This window comes from Lathyrus oleraceus, chromosome 1 (genome assembly GCF_024323335.1).
Source record: "Lathyrus oleraceus cultivar Zhongwan6 chromosome 1, CAAS_Psat_ZW6_1.0, whole genome shotgun sequence".
NCBI classification, from domain to species: Eukaryota; Viridiplantae; Streptophyta; class Magnoliopsida; order Fabales; family Fabaceae; genus Lathyrus; species Lathyrus oleraceus.
This window is the reverse complement of record NC_066579.1, coordinates 103934336-103955611: the sequence shown is the minus strand read 5'-3', so window position 1 is coordinate 103955611 and position 21276 is coordinate 103934336. Positions and strand designations below refer to the sequence as shown.

The 21276-nt window shown below is 39.7% G+C and overlaps 1 pseudogene; it reads left to right on the top strand.

Moving 5' to 3' along the window:
* The first annotated feature begins 20327 nt into the window (after positions 1–20327).
* On the top strand, positions 20328–20427 carry LOC127116401 (uncharacterized; annotated as a pseudogene).
* Positions 20428–21276: the final 849 nt, after the last annotated feature.

Genomic DNA, 21276 nt, shown 5'->3' with positions numbered 1-21276 from the left:
ATATGAAAAAGACGATAGGTGACTTACCAACAACGCTTTCTCTCCGCCAACAATGACAAGCTTGCCATTCTTCACAAATTTCAGCTTCTGGTGCAGAGTGGATGTCACAGCTCCATCCTCATGTATCCATGTCCTTCCCAACAAGCAACTATAGGCCGGGTGGATATCCCTTACTTGAAAAGTAATATGGAAATCACTCAGACCTATCTTCACTGGAAGGTCCACTTCTCCTATAACAGTCTTGCGAGAACCATCAAATGCTTTGGCAATCACGCCACTATACCTCATAGGGACACCTTGATACATTAACCTTGACAGAGTTGACTTGGGGAGTACATTCAATGAAGAACTGATATCAACCAACACATTTGACAATGCATCTTCCTTGCAATTCATCGATATCTGTAGTGCCAGATTGTGATTTCTGCCTTCCTCAGGAAGCTCTTCATCACAAAAACTCAGATTGTTGCAGGAAGTGATGTTAGCCACAATATGGTCAAATTGATCCACAATCACATCATGCTCCACATAGGCTTGCTCCAACACTCTTTGTAGTGCTTCTCTGTGCACTTCAGAATTCATGAGCAGAGACACCACTGAAATCTTTAACGGAGTTTGGAGCAGCTGCTTCACCATATTGAATTCACTTTTCTTGATTAACCGTAGTACCTCATCATCATCATCATCATCATTAGGCTTCAAACTGTTGGATTCACGAGACTCACACTTTGGAGCACTAACCGGATTCACCGCGGGTACATCAACCTTCTTACCAACAAACACATCTTCTATCACCTCTTTTGGAAAGACAGGTCCAAAAACACGACCGCTACGGGTCACCTTTGCTATATCGGCAATGTTTACAACAGAATTGGTCGTAGACAACAGAACCTCTTGACCATTCTCCAACATGGTAGCATTATACTGATACGGAACAGTGCTATCAGATGCATACAGGATGGGGCCCACTAACCGTATTACTAACGGTGATACCGATCTATTGATGCTGTTACTGTTGCTGCTGTCAAACTGAATCACTACCCACTTAGGGGTTTTAAACACTGGTACTATTACATTCACATCATCTATATCCCTCGACTATTGAATCTGGATTACATTCTCATCCATAAACTTCTGGATATCTCTCTTGACGATTGAACACCCACAGGGGTTTACACTATAAATTGCACATCCGTCATGGTCGTGCTCACAATCACTGATGGTACACAAGGTCTTATGCATCTCTACCAAGGACCGACGAATACGTCGCACATCGAACACTCGGAAACTTCCTGGACAACCATCTTCCATATTAATAGAGGAATTACCATGAGCAGGCAAAGGGTTAGTTTTCACATTCGGCGTGCGGTCCTCAAAGGACATCGTCCCATTCTTTACTAGATTTTGGACCTCATACTTCAAAGGGTAGCAGTTTTCAATATCATGGATGGAAGCTCCTTGATGAAAGGCACAATGAAGTTCTGGCTTATACCACCATGGAAGTGGTTCTGGAATTTGTGGCATATTTCTTGGTTGGAGAAGGTTCTTGAGAACCAAAGATGGATAAAGTTCTGCATATGACATAGGAATAGGGTCAAAAGAGACCTTCTTCCTCTTGAAACTTTGTTGTTATTGATTATTGTTGGTGTTGTTGTTGTTGTAGTTGTTTGTTCTTTCTTGTGGCTGTTGTTGACGTTGTTGTTGAACTGACATTGGTTGATTGTTGGAAAATACTGGAATAACGAATGAAACTTGATGATGATGCTGATGTGGTTGTGAATTTCTTTTGACATGAGGCCTCCTCTGCCTCCCCATAGATACTACATTGGTTTCACTTTCCTTCTTTCTAGTGAAACTACTTCCATATTTATTGCTCGATGATACCTCTTCCTTAGACAAACGTCCCTCATGGACACCTTCTTCTAACCTCATTCCCATGTTTACCATCTCGATAAAGTCACTAGGGGCACTAGCAATCATTCATTTGTAATAAAACGAACTCAGGGTCTTAAGGAAAATCTTGGTCATCTCTTTCTCTTCCAACAGAGGATTGATCTAAGCAGCAAGCTCTCTCCACCTCTGGGCATACTCTTTGAATGTCTCTTTGCGTTTCTGCGACATAGACCTCAGTTGGTCTTTATCAGGCGCCATGTCCACCTTGTACTTGTACTGCTTCACAAAAGCTTCACCCAAAATGTTAAATGTGCGAACACTTGCACTATCTAACCCCATGTACCACCTCAGAGCGGCACCAGTCAGACTGTCTTGGAAGTAGTGAATCAATAACTGATCATTATCAGTTTGCGTTGACATTTTCCTGGCATACATGACGAGATGGCTAAGTGTACAGGTATTTCCCTTATACTTTTCAAAGTCTGGGACTTTGAATTTTATCGGGATCTTGACATTCGGCACTAAACAAAGTTCAACATCACTTTTATCGAACATATTTTTTCCTCTCAATGTCTTCAATTCCTTTCGCAACTCAAGGAACTGGTCCTTCATCTCGTCCATTTTCACATAAACATTAGGGCCTTCAGACGGCTCAGAATAGTAAATGGTGTCCTCAATACGAGGCAGAGTGTGAACGACTGGAGGCGGAACAGACATGACCGGGCTAGATGCCGGCATGGAAGCAAAAGTAGGCGCAAACCCTTCAGGCCAAAAGTTCGGTGGCATTCCCCACGGGAATCCGACAGGCATAGTTGGAGCAAACTGAGTGGTAGGCACAGTTGGGGTAGCAACCTCTGAAATGACAATCCTCTGAGGAGGAGGAGTTGTAGGCGTTGGAGAAGACTGATTCTGAGCAGCTAAAACATACTCCATCATGGAAGTCAAATGAGCAATCTCATCCTTCAGCTATCGATTCTCTTGTTCCAAATGTTCCATGGTTCTCAGTTGATTGGCGCGAGTGTTGTATCGGTGAGTCAGCTTGGCTGAAGCACAGAAGAATAACCAATAAGACATCCGGCAGAAGAAAACCTGTTATGCAAATGATACATGAAATGCAATGTTTTATTTGTTTTTATTTTCAAGGAACATACTATTTTATTTGCAAAATAACAATAACAATTTGATTGACCATAAAAATCTCTTTTATTCATATAATTTGGAAGGATTACACCGAGTACAATTTCAGAAACCAAAATACAAATACAAGAGGAAAGGAAACTAATCATCCTAAGGATCCCCTAACAATAGTGTCAGATGATCGGGCTGCAGACATGTACTTCCTTCGAATGCGTCGAATCTCGGACTCAAAAGAAGTCTTCATCTGAGCCTTCTCGAGGATAAGCTGGTCAACAATCTTCTTCCAAGCACCAGAAGGATGAGGCATACTAGAGGAAGATGGGCCCTCTGGCTCTCTCTGTCTCTTCACTGCTCGGTCTTCAAGAAGTTCAATAAGCACGTCTTTGTCCTTAGACTCAGGCTGTAACTCCTCATGCTTTCGGCTCAAAGCATGGAACCTCTATTCCCACATATCCTTCTCTTGCTTCATCTTGGCGAGTGAGTATTCCAACTCCTCTACATCTTGGTTAGGGAGAGTTAATAACTCAACCACAATCAAAGGCACAAGTCTCTCACAAGCATACAACATCTTCAACTCCAAAGCTCTCTTTTTCACCCAAGTAGTGTAAGCTTCCAAAGCTACACAGTTGCATGGACCAAGCTCGGATCTTCCTTTCCTATGCACGTTAGGCCAAGCATGCACCATCTTTTGCTTCAAATGTTGGGGATCTTTACCCTCTTGATAGAAAAGACCTTCTAACTGAGTGTTATTAGGTATGTCTCTCAAGGGGAACCCAAGTTGACGATGAGGCAAAGCAGGGTTGTAGTTGATTCCTCTTTGTGTACCAATGAGAGGCACATTAGAGAACTCACCACAACTATCAATAATCTCCAAGCTACCCAATGCAGAGTTATACCAAACTATATCATTATTAGTGAGAGACACAAGTCTCTGAGACCACCGTAGACATTATTTGTTCTCCATAAAAGCAGGCGTCTGAGGCAAGTGCGAAATAAACCACTTGTACAGAAGAGGAACACAACACACAATAGTTCCACCACCTTTAGAATTCCTCAAATGCAAAGATAAGTACATATCACCCAACAGAGTAGGCACAAGATTCCCAATCAAGAAGATTCTAATGGCGTTAACATCAACAAAACCGTCAATGTTAGGGAACAAATCTAAACCATAGATGAGTGAAGCTAGATGAACAAATTGGCTCTTGGTTCATAAAAAAAGGTATAAGATGGAGCACAAAGGTATATTGTATTTGGCTAAAAGATAACTGGTATATCACATGGAGTGAAGGAGGGTAGATTATGAGTGTATCATGGGATGAATGGAGTGAAGTGACCGAAGTCACAGAATTGGGTATCTGGTGATAAGTGACTGAAGAAATATTGTTTGAAATCGAAGGGTGAAAGTGTATTGGAATCCATAAGAGAAGTGAGATTTCTACCATAGAGAAAAAAAGTGTTAACCAATACGTGGACTAGCGGGCCGCCACTCTAGGGTTTTTAGCTAAAAAGAAGGAATTAAATGTTTTGGATGAGAGCCAAACAACTCTAGGCATGAAACACGGACTATTCGTTAGGCGTCCTAAAAGGATATGTATGGAATTCCAAGGAAAGTGTATTTCGATGTCAAAGAGACAGTATGTCACTGGATGGACGATTGATGATCGAAGGTAGGTAATGAGTAGTGAAAGATATGAATGGTGCCCTAAGGTGAAGGAGTAATAATTAGGAGTATGCTCTCCAAGGATTCACATCCTCGTGCCTACGTATTCTCATTATGCAATGAGAAAGTCAGAGCATTCGTAGTTCGGAACTACGAGAATGGAATGAGAGATGTTTGTCTAAGCAACAGGGACTCACAAGACAAACACTAAGTCAAGGGATAATTGCAATGCAAGGAGTAGTGTATCACTTATTGGGGAACTGGAAATTCGAGATCAAATCAGGATGGTATCTTGGATCCAAGAGAAGGATAGACTCTTAATCGAAGAGAAAAGTGGAGTGTTATCCGAAAAAGAATGAATTGAATGTTTGGGATGAGATCCAAACAAGGATGAAGTTAGTGTTTGGGATGAGAGCCAAACAAAGATGAAGTTAGTGTTTGGGATGAGAGCCAAACAAAGATGAAGTTAGTGTTTGGGATGAGAGCCAAACAAAGATGACGTGAGTGTTTGGGATGAGAGCCAAACAAAGATGAAGTTAGTGTTTGGGATGAGAGCCAAACAAGGATGAAGTTAGTGTTTGGGATGAGAGCCAAACAAGGATAAAGTTAGTGTTTGGGATGAGAGCTAAACAACTCTCGATTGAAGAGATGGACTGTCCTCAGGATGTTCTAAAAGGATGGACAAGGAGTCCAATGAGCAGTATGATTGATCTAGAAAAGATGGTATAGATTGCATGAATGGAGTAGCAATAGATTAGGTAGATTGATAAATAAGATAGCTCACGAAGAAACTTGGTTCTCCTGCCTACGTACCCTCACTGTGCAATAAGGAAATTAGAGCTTTCGTAGTTCAACCCACTAGGGCTGAAAAGAAATTGATAGGAGGCAAGAGAAGTGATTTGAATGGAATGGAGAGACTTGATAGTTACTGGATGAGAATCACACTAAAGTCTATGGGTAAAGGTGGATACGATAAGTAACGAGCCAAACGTATGCACCCAAAGATATCCAGAATGAGTGTAGGAAAGCTCCAGTCTCATTCCTTCTTTACCACTTAAGGCTCGTGGCATGTGATTCTCGTCTTAAACTTCATGTAGAGAGAGAAGAATCTTTGTAATTGTTTCTTGTAGTGATGAAGACCTTATCAATCGTTAGATCCGAATTGCACTAAAGTCTGTGAATGGAGGCGAATACGATGAGCGCTGGGTCATACGTCCCATACCCAAAGATATTCAAAATGGGGGTAAGAATACTCCAGTCCCACTCCTTCTCCATTACTTAAGGCCCGTATCGTACAACTTGATTCATGATTGATAAGTTGTTGACATTGTCCTTGCTTTTGTTGTTTTTGCTTTGTGAAGATAGACTTGTCAATTGTATGATTAGAATTGTGCTAAAGTCTATGAATAGAGGTGAATACGATGAGCGCTGGGTCATACGTCCCATACCCAAAGATATTCAGAATGGGGGTAGGAATACTCCAGTCCCACTCCTTCTCTATTGCATAAGGCTCGTGTCACACTCTTCTAACTTTGAGTTAACAAGTGTTGAAGACGCCACCTTTGATGTGCTTGAATAATCCGCTGCTTGATATGACTGAGGATGCCTTGATTGAAGATCTTGAGTTGAGGCCTTGAGCTCCACAGCTTGAAAGAAAAGTCTTACTAAGTGACCAAGGGTCTTTTGGTCACTTAATTAGACTGGGGGATTATACAAGTTCAAAGGATTTAATTAATCAAAATTGTTTTTGATCAATTTAATCATGGGTTTTGCTTTATTTTTCGGGAACTAGGTTAGGATCTAAATGAAGTTAGTCCTTGTTAGAAACTATCCTAAGGGATCATGCATTAGATATTTTCTGAATATTCTAAGTTAGATTAGAAATTCTAAGGGAGCATGTCAAAGTTGATCAAAATCATGATTAAAATTCTATGTTAAATCCTATGAATTGATTGCCTTTTAATCCTAAGGGGAGCATGCAATTTTAACACAAGAATAACAAAATGAGCCTAAAAGGGTAAAATAGTCATTTCCTAAAATATGTCCAAATTTACTCATGACCTAAAATTGATTCTAACCTAATGTGGAAAACTGACCTAATGTTAAGAAATGTCAAACTCTAAATTTAATCAAGCCTAATCTAAAAAAACCTAATTGAATTTTCTATTTCAAAGTCCTAATTAATTCTAATGAGAATTCTAAAGATGTGAATTAATTCTAATTGAAATTCTAATTAAAATTCTAAAATCTAGATTAATCCTAATTGTCAATTAACCTAATTAAGCTAATATTATTCTAATTAATCAACTTGCAAAAAAAAAACAATTAAGAAAAATAAAGAAAATAAATAAAATGTACATGGGGTGCAATGGCTAAATGGGGGTTGAAAAGAAAATCAGGTTGTTGGGCTGCTAATTGAGCCCACTGAGTTTTCTTTGGTCAAACAAAGAAACTCCAAACAGGGGGTGCACGTGGTAAAAGAAGAAATGGGCCTCTGAGCCCAAAGTGTCTCAATATCCATTCCAGATAGAGGGTGCGTGCTGAATTCGCATGGTGAAACAACAAAGAGATTAATGGGCTTGGTGAAGCCCATTTCAAATACTTTGTAAACGAAAGGGGGGTGTATTAGAAACATTGGTGTATGGAAATTAAATTAATTGGGCTGAAATGTGTTGAGCCCAACTACACTCTGTGTTGACTTATCTCAATGGATTTGAATTGGTAAACTGTGCGCCCTAACTCTCACCATGCCTTACTGTTCATTGGCCGTGAGCCACCGTGTCGGCGGCGGTCACCGAAGCCGGTGGCAGCTAAAACCTAACCCTAAACACCAATTTATGCGCAAAGATGCGCTGATGACGAAAATGGGATCCATTTGAGGGATTGGTTCCTGGATCAACCGGATTGAAAGGATTTTGGGAAGAACCCTAAGATTCTAAACTCAAATTAAATGGCAACCAGCAAGAATTGGTACTTATTACCATGGGGGTTGGATTATCCTCTTCATGTTCTATGCTCTGGTAATCGTAAAGCAAGAAAAAGCCGCGAAGAAAAAATGACTTACCGGAGAAGGATACCGGAAAATTTCACAGGTGAGTTCTTGATCACTGCAACACGATTCGTCCTCTTCTCTTCTTCCTCTCTTCTTCTTCTTCTGGAACTTCTTGAAGCTAGTAGCGATGGAAGTGATGAGGTTTAGCTCAAGCAAATTGAAGCTTCAATGCGAAGCTTCAATGGCTTATGAAGATGAGAGCTTTGAGTAAGGTGAGGGAGAGATAGTTGCAGAAGTGAGAGTGAATTTGTGTGCAAAATCCAAGGGTGCTCAAATGATGGTGATGAATGTGATTAAATAGGCTTTAGGCTTGGATTGAAATAGGTTTGGAATTAGGATTGAATCTAGTTAGGTTCAGGTTAGGAGTTAGTTGGATTCAACTCACTGAGTTAATTGTGAAACTCAGTTAGTTAGAACCAACTCAATTAGTTAAATTGGTTCAAGAGTGAAAGGACCTTTGCTTGGATGTGTAGGTTAGTGTTTAAACTTAAAAGGCTTGAGCAATGACTGGTTGAACAGGTCACATTTAAATGAAATTGAGCTTGAGTTTTGTGTGTGACCTGTTATTGGCTTAGGCAAGGTGTAGCAAATGAAGGTTAGTTATGAACCATTAGCCTTGAGGTGTTTGTTCATGCTGTGACATTGTTCCCACTGCTAGGGCAAATTACTTTGCTTGAAGCCTAGTCTTGATGTTTGTTTTGGGGCCATGGCTTTCTTGCAGCATAACCAAGTTGGTTCTTTCTCTTTGCACATGCTGCAACAATTTGGTAGGTTGATGGTATTCAGTCTTATGAATCTCTTAGCTTTGCCAATTCCATGCTTGATTTCAATGTAACCAGGCTTTGCAGGTCTGCTTATGTTAGTCACCACATGTCCCTGTTTTCCAGTGTCTGCAAAAGCTCCCATGAGTCAAGTGTACGTTCAGTTGACTAGTTTTGCAGGTTTTGTCTGGTTTTGTCCATCTGTTATGTTATCATGATTGAATGCTGATTGCTGAACTGTTAATGCAGGCTTGGCTTTGGTCATGGCTCATGCAGCATAACTGGGTTTGGTTTTGGTTGAAGGATGTGGTAGGCCATTGGAATTTATGCATTTGGTGTTGGTATGAGCATGGTATTAGTTAGGTTAGATGTTGACTTGATGCAGGTTCCTTGAATGATGACAGGTCAGTGGTAGGTAGCTGACATGGTTATGTGATGGATAGGCTTGCATCATGAGCTTGGCATGTGGTTATGCATTATTGGCTTGATGCTACTGATGAGTACACTTCTGCTAACATGCTGTCAAGGTTGGAACTGAAGGTTAATTTTCCATGCTATTGATTTTAAATTGGAGTCAACTTGTGAATATTATGCCTACTGCTAACTTTGTGGTTTGTTGCAGGTTTAAGTTAGGCTAGATTGAAACTAGTTTGGACCTGAACCATTATGTGTGGTTTGGTTTAGTAGGTGTTTTGCATTATGCTCTTGGCCTTTTACTAACCCGCTCCTGTTCAATGCCAGGTTTGTCCATTATACTAAGACTGATGCACCCTATGATATAAATTGCTGTAAATAGATAATGATGGTGGATTGAATGGTATATAAGTGAATCCCAATCATCACCATAATTGAGCTTCCATGAACCTGATCGCGACTTTATGAGTCGAATTTGGGGTACAAACTGCAAGTGCACAGTTCTATCGCGTAGTTTTAAAAGATATCGATCCCACAGGGACTTATGAATCGATATACCGTTATCTAAGGTTACTACGTAAAGCTAAGGTGAATAATGGTTGATTGTTTGGGGGCGAAGTTAAAAACTAAACTAAGATCTAGATTAAATATTAATAAATCGGATATCGGTATGTAGTTCGTCGTAATTAGGGAATCAATTCTTTGTCGGTTTCTTGGTTTTAAAATAAATCGTTTCAGTTAACTTTATTGATTAAAGGTTTTATCTCAAACTCTCGCTCTGTTGAATAAACCATGATTTTATGTTAATGTAGCTGTCACTTATAATTAAGTCAAAAACCACTTTTTGAAAGCCATAAAGTTGCAGAAACTCTTTTTAAGAAAACACTGACCGTTTTAAACACCCTTATCTCAAACTCTCGCTCTGTTGACTTAGGTTATACAATTAAACCCGAATGCTTAACTCTCGTCCTCACATTCAATCTTTAAGAATACTTTTTGGAAAAGGTCAGAATTTAATTAACTCTAAAACTTGCTCTCGCCCTGATCTAGAATTAATGCCTAATTTACACTGTCCAGTTAAAACCTCAAACTCTCGCTCTATTGATTTTAACTTCTTTATGTCTTTTACTTTTGTAAAAAATTCTTGTTATTAAACCTGTAAATTGAGACCGTAAAAAGATTGATTTTAATTTTAAGTTTAATTAGACCGACTTAGTCTTGATCCCTTATTTCGCTTACTTTACATACCGATATCTAGGCGAATTAGCCAGACATGCTAAACAAACAAAAATACATATCATGCATAAACAGACTCATCCCAGGCAGATAATATAAATAAGTAATAAAACAAAGCATTAAATAATAATTAAAGAACCTGAATGCGTTAAACAATAGTCTTGAACACTCCACCACAGGCCGGTAGGATTTGTTCTTGGATTCTTCAATTAAACAACAAACTAAAACGAAGGAAATAAAAACTAGATTCTAACGTAAGGTTAGATCCGGTAAAAGTTGCGCAATAGTTTCCGGTGTAGAAACTATTGTGCGAAAAGAATTAATTAAATGCTAGAAAAGAAAATAGAATTGCAAAAAGGTAAAACAATAAAAATTCTGCAAAGTAATACTATAAAAATATAAGCCTAAACTGCTGGAAGAAGAAAAAAATGCGAAAACGGCAAAAGGCGTGGAAAATCTCCGAACCCAGAGCTTTCCCCATTAGCTGCTATTTATACTGCTACTTGTGTAACTGCTTTCCAAGGGTTTCCGTATACACGATCTTTTCGTTCCGAGGGTCAAGCGTGGAAATAGCTTTCAACGTGGTCAGTTGCGTTCCTAGTGCCAAAAATATAGGGGAATGGTGTGACGTCCGTCACACCATGTGTGACGCTCGTCACAGGAGTGTGCTTAGTGTGACGCTCGTCACAACCTTTGTGACGCCCGTCACAGGCACAACGTGCGCTTTCTTTGGGCTGGGCTTGGTCTTTGTTATTTGTTTCCTTTTTATTCCTTTTTACACCTCCTTTTCTTCCCTTTTTCACTTTTGCTTCAAAATGGATACCTGACATAAATAGAAAGGAAATACCGCATAATATCTGATAAAATGAGATAAATTAAAGTAAATGATAATATAATCTAATTGAATTAAGTCCTAAAATGTGATATAATTTCATGTTATCAAACTCCCCCATACTTAGATCTTTGCTTGTCCTCAAGCAAAATTCAGTATAGAACTCGTTTTAGAAATTTAGCCAGATGAAATTTCAAAACACACATCAATTCGTAATAGGTTGCAAGTGGATTTTGTTTAGAAGCAACTTGAGTTAAATCTTGATATCAACAACTACCGTCACAACCTCAGATAACCCCACCTTATGCAAATCAGTTCAAGTACCCTATGATAGCTATCTTGGTTCCCTTATTCTTATTTCACCCGTTTTCATTCTAGCGAAATCACATTAAGCCCTTTATCTTTTCGCGCACATAGTGGAGTAACCGGTTAGTGATTCTGATCCCCTTTTAGCTAGAAGTTCTGGTACATAAGTCGGATAACTTCGTTATTCAGTCCATTGCAAATTGCGGGGGATCGGACCGTAGTCCGCCCTACCGAGTTCAGTACCAGATACCTACTGAACCAACTCATAATGGATCTTTCATATTGTGTTTTTGTATGATCTGCAACCTTTAGATTAAATGATCTGGTAAGGATCACCTAACTTAATTAGTGCATTTCCTGATATATATATATATATATATATATATATATATATATATATATATATATATATATATATATATATATATATATATATATATATATATATATATATATATTATATATATATATATATATATATATATATATATATTTTTTTTTTTTTACTTTGGGAATCATTCACTTATATTCATCGGCTCTCCACGTAGTTTGCTATTAAGATGGTGCTGACTTCTCGTATAAACTACTTTGGGGTTACTATAAAACTAAAAGTTCAAGGAATTGGTATAATAGGTACTTATCCTGATCTAACGTGTTGAGGTTCGTTTAGAGTGTTTGGCGGCAGTAGTCTTTGTCTTGATTCGACTCAAGATCGATAAGATGAGCAACCTTTATACTTATTGGGTGTTGAATTTTTGTTGTTGTGGCTCATGAAACTTTGAGGGAATAGATAATGGAAATTTTGTTCACACTCGGGTCTTAACTTAAGATAATAGATTTTTTTTTTTTTTTTTTTTTTTTTTTTTTTTTTTTTTTATAATTAAAAACAAATAATAATTGAAATAGCAATGAAAGGAAAGGTACATACTTGAAGAAATGGAAATAGAAAGAACATGGTTTCCCCCCCATACTTAAACTAAACATTGTCCCCAATGTTTTAAGGAAATGAAATACAATATGGAAAGGGAAGAGAAGCTACAACTAAGGTTGTCTTCCGCCTCTGGTTCTTGGACCTGGTGATCTCTGACGTAAGTCTAAGTTGTCGAACCTGCTGAACAACTCAGTAAACCGCTGGTCGGTTATGGCATTCCTAGCATCCTGTTGTTGTTGCATTTGATGCATTATCTGCATCATCTCGACATTCTGTGCCTGCATACCCTCAATAGCGTCTATGATGTCGTCGTTGGTTGCAGGCCGTCTTCGTCGACGACGTTGGGAGGATGGGCCAGTTGCATTGCCGGAAGGGTTGAGTGGGACTGACTGTTGTGTAGGCGGATGATCACCTTGCTCCATTGCTTCAAACTCGTCTGTGTGCGGGTTTGTTTGTGAAGGCTCGGTGGCTTCGGGAGCGTTTAGATCATAGAGGTGGCGGTCGGGGTTTGTGACATCAGTTAGGGCGATATTTGGTAGAACAACGCTTGGGACTGCCTGGTTGTTCACCATAAGATAATATCCTCCGCCTACTCTGTTCTTAATCAAGCGGCTGGATCGACAGTAGCTGATATCCATAGATAGGGGAGGTAGAGATTCTAAAGTTTGGAGTTTATCCCCTAGGTTTAGGCCAAGTGCTATGGTGGTGAGTAATCCACTAATTATAAAAGGTTGTCGGCCTCTAGCACATAAGGTGCGGATATGATGAAATAGAAAGGAGGCGGCGTTTACCTGAGTATCTGGTTCGAAGACGCACTGGAGGAAGAATAGCTCCTTTGAGTTGACCTTGCTGTTGTTTGGTCTTCCAAAAACTGTGTTTTGCAAGATGCGGATAAAGTACCGGATAGTGGGGTTATGTATATGGGAGAGAAGGAGCTCTTCCTAGTTGTAGGTATCTATACCGGAAGTTTTCTTAAAAAGGCCAAAAACGCCAACTGTGTTCCAGTTTGAGTTTGGAGGGATTCTGGGGTGTAGCAGACCTTCTATGGGGAATTGTAGCATGGTACTCAATTGGTTTTGGGTTAAGGAGTACTCGGTGTTAAACATACGGAAGGTTGCGGTACCGGTTAAAAATTCGTCTTCACCGGCGGGAGTGGTGTAGTCGTATGAACTTAAGAATTCTAAGGTTAGGGATGGGTAGGTGGGTATTTATAGGAGAAGAATTTGGAAGTTGGAAAGAAGAAGTGGTTGAAAAGTAATTAAGTGTGGTTGAATGGAAATTAATGGGGAAGGTAAAAAATAAAAAAGGTGTAACGTTCGTCTCCAACGGCTCCTTAACGTTCACTAGTCTGAAGGGTGTTACGCTCGTCACAGGGGTGTGACGCTCGTAACAGTCACTTGGTGTGCCGTCCGTTATGGATTGTGTGACGCTCGTCACGCATTCCATTTTGGCAAGGCTTCAGTAGCGTTTCACATAATCACTTTGGTAAAGGATTTTATTTTTGTTATTTATTTTGTTTTGTTTTGCTTATGATTGGTTTATTCTGCAATTTAATTTATTGTGCACGCTTAATCTGCTTTGTATAATAATAAGTCATAGGTAGCAACAGTAGAGCATAGTAGCTATTGTATAATAAAATTAAATAAACAGCTTCAATAAAATGATCATGATGTAATACAGGAAAGGAAAACAATGAAATGAAAGAGAAATAAATGTGAACATGAATTCAAATAACATTAATGAATAATCTAACTTAAAAACTAAATAACTTAGAAAAATAACTAAATTCTATCCCTCTGTACGATCTCTGGCCGGAGGAGCAAAAGAGTTAACACGATGTAGCAACTCGTGAAACTGATCTGTCATACTGCTCATGTATCCTAGAACTTCGTGTCTCATGTTAGTAAATTCTCCTCTGAGGGCGTCTTGTTCTGACATCAAAGCTTCAATGGCGGTGTTATAATCAGTTCCGGGCATATGATGCCGGAGGTCGGATATGGATGATTCTTCGGTCTGAACAGGCTAAGGAGGAGGGTCAATATCATAATAGCCGGATGGTGTCTGAGGGTCAGATTCAGCATGAGGGATCTGGTCATCATAAGTCTCATAGTCATCACAAATCTCATAGTCCTAGATGGATTCAGTGGATCTAGCAGGAGTGGGAGTTTCGTTCAGGTTATAGAGCCAGTTACTGCGGTTATGAATGCTAGTCCTAGGATCGGGCATGGTGAATAGGCAAAGAACCTGGTTATCAATAATAAGCTCAAACTCGTCAGACCCTAGGTTTGCTATAAACATAGTGTTGAAGAGGAAGGGTATACTCATAGTAGTGATGCCACAAAAAGGGCTTAGGTCAAGCATAGGATGACGTAATCCAATAACATTACCTATCATAGTTATCAAACCGCCTATTCTAATGGGTGCTCGCTCATCCTGGATAAGGTGGTCCAAATTAGCTAACATAAAAGTGGCACCGTTTACTGGACGGTTCTGGGAAGCACAAAATATGATGAAGAGTTCATCACGTGAAACTGAAGTACTATTTGGCTTCTTCCCAAATAAAGTGTGGGTCAGGATCTTATGGAAATAGCGAAAGGCCGGGTTGTGTATGTTTCCAGAGAGAAACTCATGTTCTTCGGGCTCATCATTTCCAGTCAGCTTACCCCAAAAGTGTTCAAGTTCTCTACGTTCAAAAAGTTCTTCCTGGCTTACTGTGAATGTGTCAAAGGAGGTAGGAAAACCCAAAAGATTGGTAAAGTCTCTAATATTAAATTGGTACTCCATATTGAACATTCTGAATTGGATAAAACCTCTGCTAATTCCTTTTCCATGGCTGGGTAGATAGATTAATGAGCTAAGGAATTCTAGTGTGAGTCTCCGGTAGGTGGTGAAATGTCTCAGGATAGGGGATGTCTCCCATCCTATCTGGTTCAGCAAATACAGGACACTTTGTCTAAGTCCAAGGGCAGTCATAGCCCAATCATCAGCATATAAACTAGGTAGCATCTCTCTAGTGGCTAGTTCTTCAAACTTTTGTTTCTGAGCCATTCCTCTGAATTTGATACTCATACGATCAAAATGTCCCATCTGGTTAGTGTTAGCTAGAGAAAAGAAAACATGAGTTTTAGTCAGGATTTGGCCAAATGCCGAAAGGAGAAAAAATTATTATTATATATATATATATTTTTTCTGAATTAAAATAAATCAGGAATTAATACTAAACAGAAATTAAAAGAATAATTTAGGAAGAAAAATAGGAAAAAGATAATAATAGAATAAGAAAATAATTGTGGGTTGTCTCCCACTAAGCGCTTTGTTTAAATGTCGCAAGCTCGACAAAGAAACTGTTAAGTATAATCTGTAGGTCCTGGGGGCATTTCGTCTAAGTGTAGGATTTGCGAATCTCCATTGGTTTCCGCATAGTGATAGTGTTTTAGACGTTGCCCGTTTACGGTAAACGGTTCTGTGGATTTGCCTTTAATTTCTATTGCTCCACTGGGGAAGATGTTAGTGATATGAAAAGGTCCTGACCATCTGGATCGTAGTTTTCCCGGGAATAACTTTAGTCTAGAGTTAAATAAAAGGACTGCGTCGCCTTGCTTGAAGATTTTCCTTGATATACGCTTGTCATGCCATTGTTTTGTTCTTTCTTTATAGATTCTGGCATTTTCATAGGCGTCTCTTCTGAGTTCTTCTAATTCGTTTATGTCAAGGATTCTCTTTTCACCGGCGGCTTTATAGTTTAGATTCAGATTTCTAATAGCCCAATAGGCTTTATGTTCTAATTCTACTGGGAGGTGACAGGATTTTCCATAAATGAGCTTAAATGGGGTCGTCCCTATGGGGGTTTTATAAGCAGTTCGGTATGCCCACAAAGCTTCTGGTAATTTCAATGACCAATCTTTCCTTGAAGTGGCAACCGTTTTTTCTAGTATTTGCTTGATTTCTCTGTTAGATACTTCCACTTGTCCACTGGTCTGAGGGTGGTAAGGTGTCGCTATCCTATGTCTCACTCCATATTTAAATAATAATTTTTCGAGTACCTTGGATATAAAGTGCGATCCACCATCACTGACTACTATTCTTGGGATGCCAAATCTCGGAAATATTATATTCTTAAAGAGTCTAGTTACTACTCGGGTGTCGTTTGTTGGGGAGGCTACAACTTCGATCCATTTTGATACGTAGTCAACTGCCACGAGTATGTATTTGTTACCGAAAGAGGATGGAAAAGGTCCCATGAAGTCTATTTCCCACACGTCGAAGATCTCTACTTCCAAAATACCTTTTTGTGGCATCTCGTCACGTCTAGATATGTTTCCCGTGCGTTGACATCTGTCACATTCCTTAATAGCCGCATGTACGTCCTTCCATATAGTTGGCCAATAAAAGCCGGCTTGTAGGATTTTAGAGCAGGTCTTGGATGTACTTGTGTGTCCACCATAAGGAGCGGAGTGGCAGTGTTGGATTATATTTTCTACCTCTTCTTCGGGTATACATCGACGGAAAATACCATCGGGGCCTCTTTTGAAAAGTAAGGGATCATCCCAGTAATAGTGTTTTATGTCGTAGAAGAATCGTTTCTTCTGCTGGTAAGATAAAGTAGGTGGAACTATTCCGGCGGCTAAATAATTGACGAGATCAACGTACCATGGTGTGGCAGATATAGCTAAGGTGGTTTCTACTTGCATGTCGGAGTTGTTCTCTTCCAAAGTAGCTATAAGTTTGTCATACGAGAAATCATCATTAATTGCTGTTCTTTCCGGTTCAAGGTTCTCAAGTCTAGAGAGGTGGTCTGCTACTACGTTTTCAGTTCCTTTCTTGTCCTTGATTTCTAAGTCGAATTCTTGTAGCAACAAGATCCATCTTAGGAGTCTAGGTTTAGCATCCTTTTTTGTTAAAAGGTACTTGATAGCAGCGTGATCAGTGTAAACTATTATTTTAGCTCCAACCAAATAAGAACGAAATTTATGTAGCGCAAATACCACTGCTAGGAGTTCTTTCTCGGTAGTGGCGTAATTCATTTGCGCTTCATCCAAGGTTCTGCTTGCGTAATATATAACGTGAAGCTTTTATCCTTTCGTTGTCCTAAAACAGCACCTACAGCATAATCGCTGGCATCGCACATTATTTCGAATGGTTCATTCCAGTCTGGTGTCTGCATTATGGGTGCGGAGATCAATGCTTGCTTAAGCGTTTGAAATGCTTTTAAACAGTTATCGTCGAATATGAATTCGGCATCTTTCATCAACAGTCCGGTTAAAGGTTTAGTTATCTTAGAGAAGTCTTTGATGAATCGTCGGTAAAAACCGGCGTGTCCTAAAAAGCTTTGTACTTCTCTCACGGTTCTTGGGGGTTGAAGATTTTCGATTACCTCTATTTTGGCTTTGTCTACTTCAATTCCTCTGTTCGAGATGATGTGTACTAAAACAATTCCTTCTTGTACCATAAAGTGGCACTTTTCCCAATTAAGTACTAAGTTTACTTTTACACATCGCTCAAGAACTCTTTCCAGGTTTTCAAGGCATTCTTCGAAACTTTGTCCGTATACAGAAAAGTCATCCATAAATACTTCCATGATGTTTTCGAGAAAGTCGGCGAAAATTGCCATCATGCATCTTTGAAAGGTTGCAGGGGCATTACACAGACCAAACGGCATTCGTCTATAAGCGAAGGTACCAAAAGGGCACGTGAACGTTGTCTTTTCTTGGTCATCAGGGTGAATTGGTATTTGAAAGAAGCCTGAATAACCGTCTAGATAACAGAAATGTGAATGTTTTGCTAATCGTTCTAACATTTGGTCAATGAATGGTAAAGGGAAATGATCTTTTCGGGTTGCTTTGTTTAGTTTCCTATAATCAATGCACATTCTCCATCCTGATTCGATTCGTTTAGTTATGGTTTCCCCTTTTTCGTTTTCAATAACGGTTATGCCTCCTTTCTTTGGTACAACGTGCACAGGACTAACCCATTTGCTATCAGATATAGGATATATAATACCTGCTTCCAATAACTTGGTTATTTCCTTCTTTACTACCTCACTCAGGATCGGATTTAGTCTTCTCTGGTGTTCCCTAGAGGTTTTACAGTCTTCTTCTAACATGATGCGGTGCATACAAATAGAAGGACTTATTCCTTTAAGATCGGTGATGTGGTACCCTAGTGCGGTTGGATACTTCCTTAAGATATGTAGGAGTTTTTCTGTTTCGAGTCTTCCTAGGTCTGCATTAACTATCACAGGTCGTTCAAGTTCTAAGTCTAGGAATTCATATCTCAGATTTTTGGGAAGTGTTTTCAGGTCAGGGGTTGGTTTGTTAAGACATTGCGTAGGATCCGGTGTTATTGCTAAACATTGGTTAGATTTGTCTTCTACAAGGCAATCAGATGATTTGTCTTCTTCTAACTCTGCTTCTTTTATGCATTCATCGATGATATCCATGAAGTAACATGTATCTTCTATTGCAGGTGCTTTCAAGAATTGGGAAAGAATGAATTCAATTTTCTCTTCACCTACTTCGAAGGTGAGTCGTCCTCGTTTTACGTTTATGATTGCACCGGCAGTTGCTAAGAATGGTCTTCCCAGTATAATGGGTGTAATATCATCTTCTCTAATGTCCATAATTGTAAAATCAGTGGGAATGTAGAATTGACCTATGCGTACGGGAACGTTTTCAAGGATTTCTACAGGATATTTGATGGAACGATCTGCTAGTTGCACAGACATTTTGGTTGGTCTTAATTCTCCCATTTCCAGTTTCTTACATATGGATAAAGGCATAACGCTAATTCCGGCTCCTAAATCGCATAAGGCTTTGTCGATGACAAATTTTCCTATGTGACAGGGTATAGAGAAACTACCTGGATCCTTGAGTTTAGGGGGCATGTTTTGGATTATAGCGCTACATTCGGCAGGGAGTGTAACGGTTTCGCTATCCTCAAGTTTCCTCTTATTAGAAAGGATTTCTTTTAAGAATTTAGCATATGAGGGCATCTGCGTAATAGCTTCGGTGAACGGAATTGTAACGTTTAATTGTTTAAGGAGATCAACAAATTTTCTAAATTGGCCCGCATCTTTGGTTTTAACAAGCCTTTGAGGGTAAGGTATAGGTGGTTTGTAAGGTGGTGGAGTTACATAAGGTTCCTTCTTTTCTAGGGTTTCCTTATTACTCTCTTCCTTTTCCTTAGGTTCACTTTCCTCAGTTGATTTCTTAGGGTTTTGGTTTTCTATCCTTGGATCAGACGGTCCTTCCACTTCCGTTCCACTTCTTAATATAATTGCATGAGCGTGGCTTCTCGGGTTAGGTTGGGGCTGTCCAGGGAATGTACCAGTTGGGGCAGCAGTAGGTGCTTGTTGTTGGGCTACTTGTGATATTTGTGTTTCCAGCATTTTGTTATGGGTAGACAAGGCATCTACTTTGCTTGCTAGTTGTTTAAGTTGTTCGCCAGTGTGTACATTCTGGTTTAAGAAATCTTTATTGGTTTGTTGTTGGGAAGCTATAAAGTTTTCCTTCATGATTTCCAAGTTGGATTTCCTAGGGGCGTTATTGTTAGGCATGGATGGGTTCGGTTTCTGATATCCCGGAGGTATAGCTGGGGCTTGATTTGGAGACTGTCCAGGTGCGTACAAAGCGTTATTGCTCTTATATGAAAAGTTTGGATGGTTCTTCCAATTTGAGTTATAGGTGTTCGAATAGGGGCTTCCTTGAGCATAGTTTACTTGCTCTGCTTGGATTCCTATCAAGAGTTGACAGTCCGTAGGAGTGTGGCCTTGGATTCCACAGACCTTGCAATTCTGAGTTATAGCAACCACGGCGGCTGGAGGTGATACGTTTAAACTTTCAATTTTCTGGACCAAAGCATCCACTTTCGCGTTAACGTGATCAAGGTTACTTATCTCGTACATGCCAGTTTTCGTTTGAGGTTTTTCCACCGTTGTTCGTTCGGTTCCCCACTGATAGTGGTTTTGGGCCATGCTCTCGATAAGCTGGTAAGCATCAACATAAGGTTTGTTCATTAATGCACCACGTGCAGCGGCGTCTATTGTTAACCTTGTGTTGTATAAGAGACCATTATAAAATGTGTGAATTACTAACCAGTCTTCCAAACCATGGTGTGGGCAAAGTCTCATCATGTCTTTGTATCTTTCCCATGCTTCGAAAAGAGACTCGTTGTCTTTCTGTTTAAATCCGTTTATCTGGGCTCTTAACATAGCTGTTTTGCTTGGCGGAAAGTATCGGGCAAGAAAAACTTTCTTCAACTCGTTCCATGTGGTGACTGAGTTGGAAGGGAGAGATTGAAGCCATCTTCTAGCGCTATCTCTTAATGAGAAAGGAAAAAGACGAAGTCGAATTGCCTCTGAAGTGACACCATTAGCTTTAACAGTATCAGCGTATTGGACAAATACGGATAAATGAAGGTTTGGATCCTCGGTAGGATTTCCAGAGAATTGGTTCTGTTGCACCGCCTGCAACAGCGAAGGTTTAAGTTCAAAGTTGTTTGCTTCGATTGCGGGTGGAGCAATACTTGAATGCGGCTCATCTTGCGATGGAGCGGCGTAATCTCTAAGAGCACGAGCTGGTTCTGCCATCTCGGTTATCGAAGGAAAAAGGTTTTTGAAATAAGGAAGTTCTATAGGAGGGAGATTGTTTGCAGCACGATATTCCCGAATTCGTCGTAAGACTCGGAGATATAGTTCGATATCGTTGATTCGTAAATAGAGCGGTTCGCCTTGTGAGCAAGTGCGTGGCATACAAATCAACGAAAGAAAGAATAGAAGAAAAAGAAACCTTAGTCTCTACAGCGTAACGGAAGAGTTACGATATCGATTAAATAAAAGTCCCCGGCAACGGCGCCAAAAACTTGATCGCGACTTTATGAGTCGAATTTGGGGTACAAACTGCAAGTGCACAGTTCTATCGCATAGTTTTAAAAGATATCGATCCCACAGGGACTTATGAATCGATATACCGTTATCTAAGGTTACTACGTAAAGCTAAGGTGAATAATGGTTGATTGTTTGGGGGCGAAGCTAAAAACTAAACTAAGATCTAG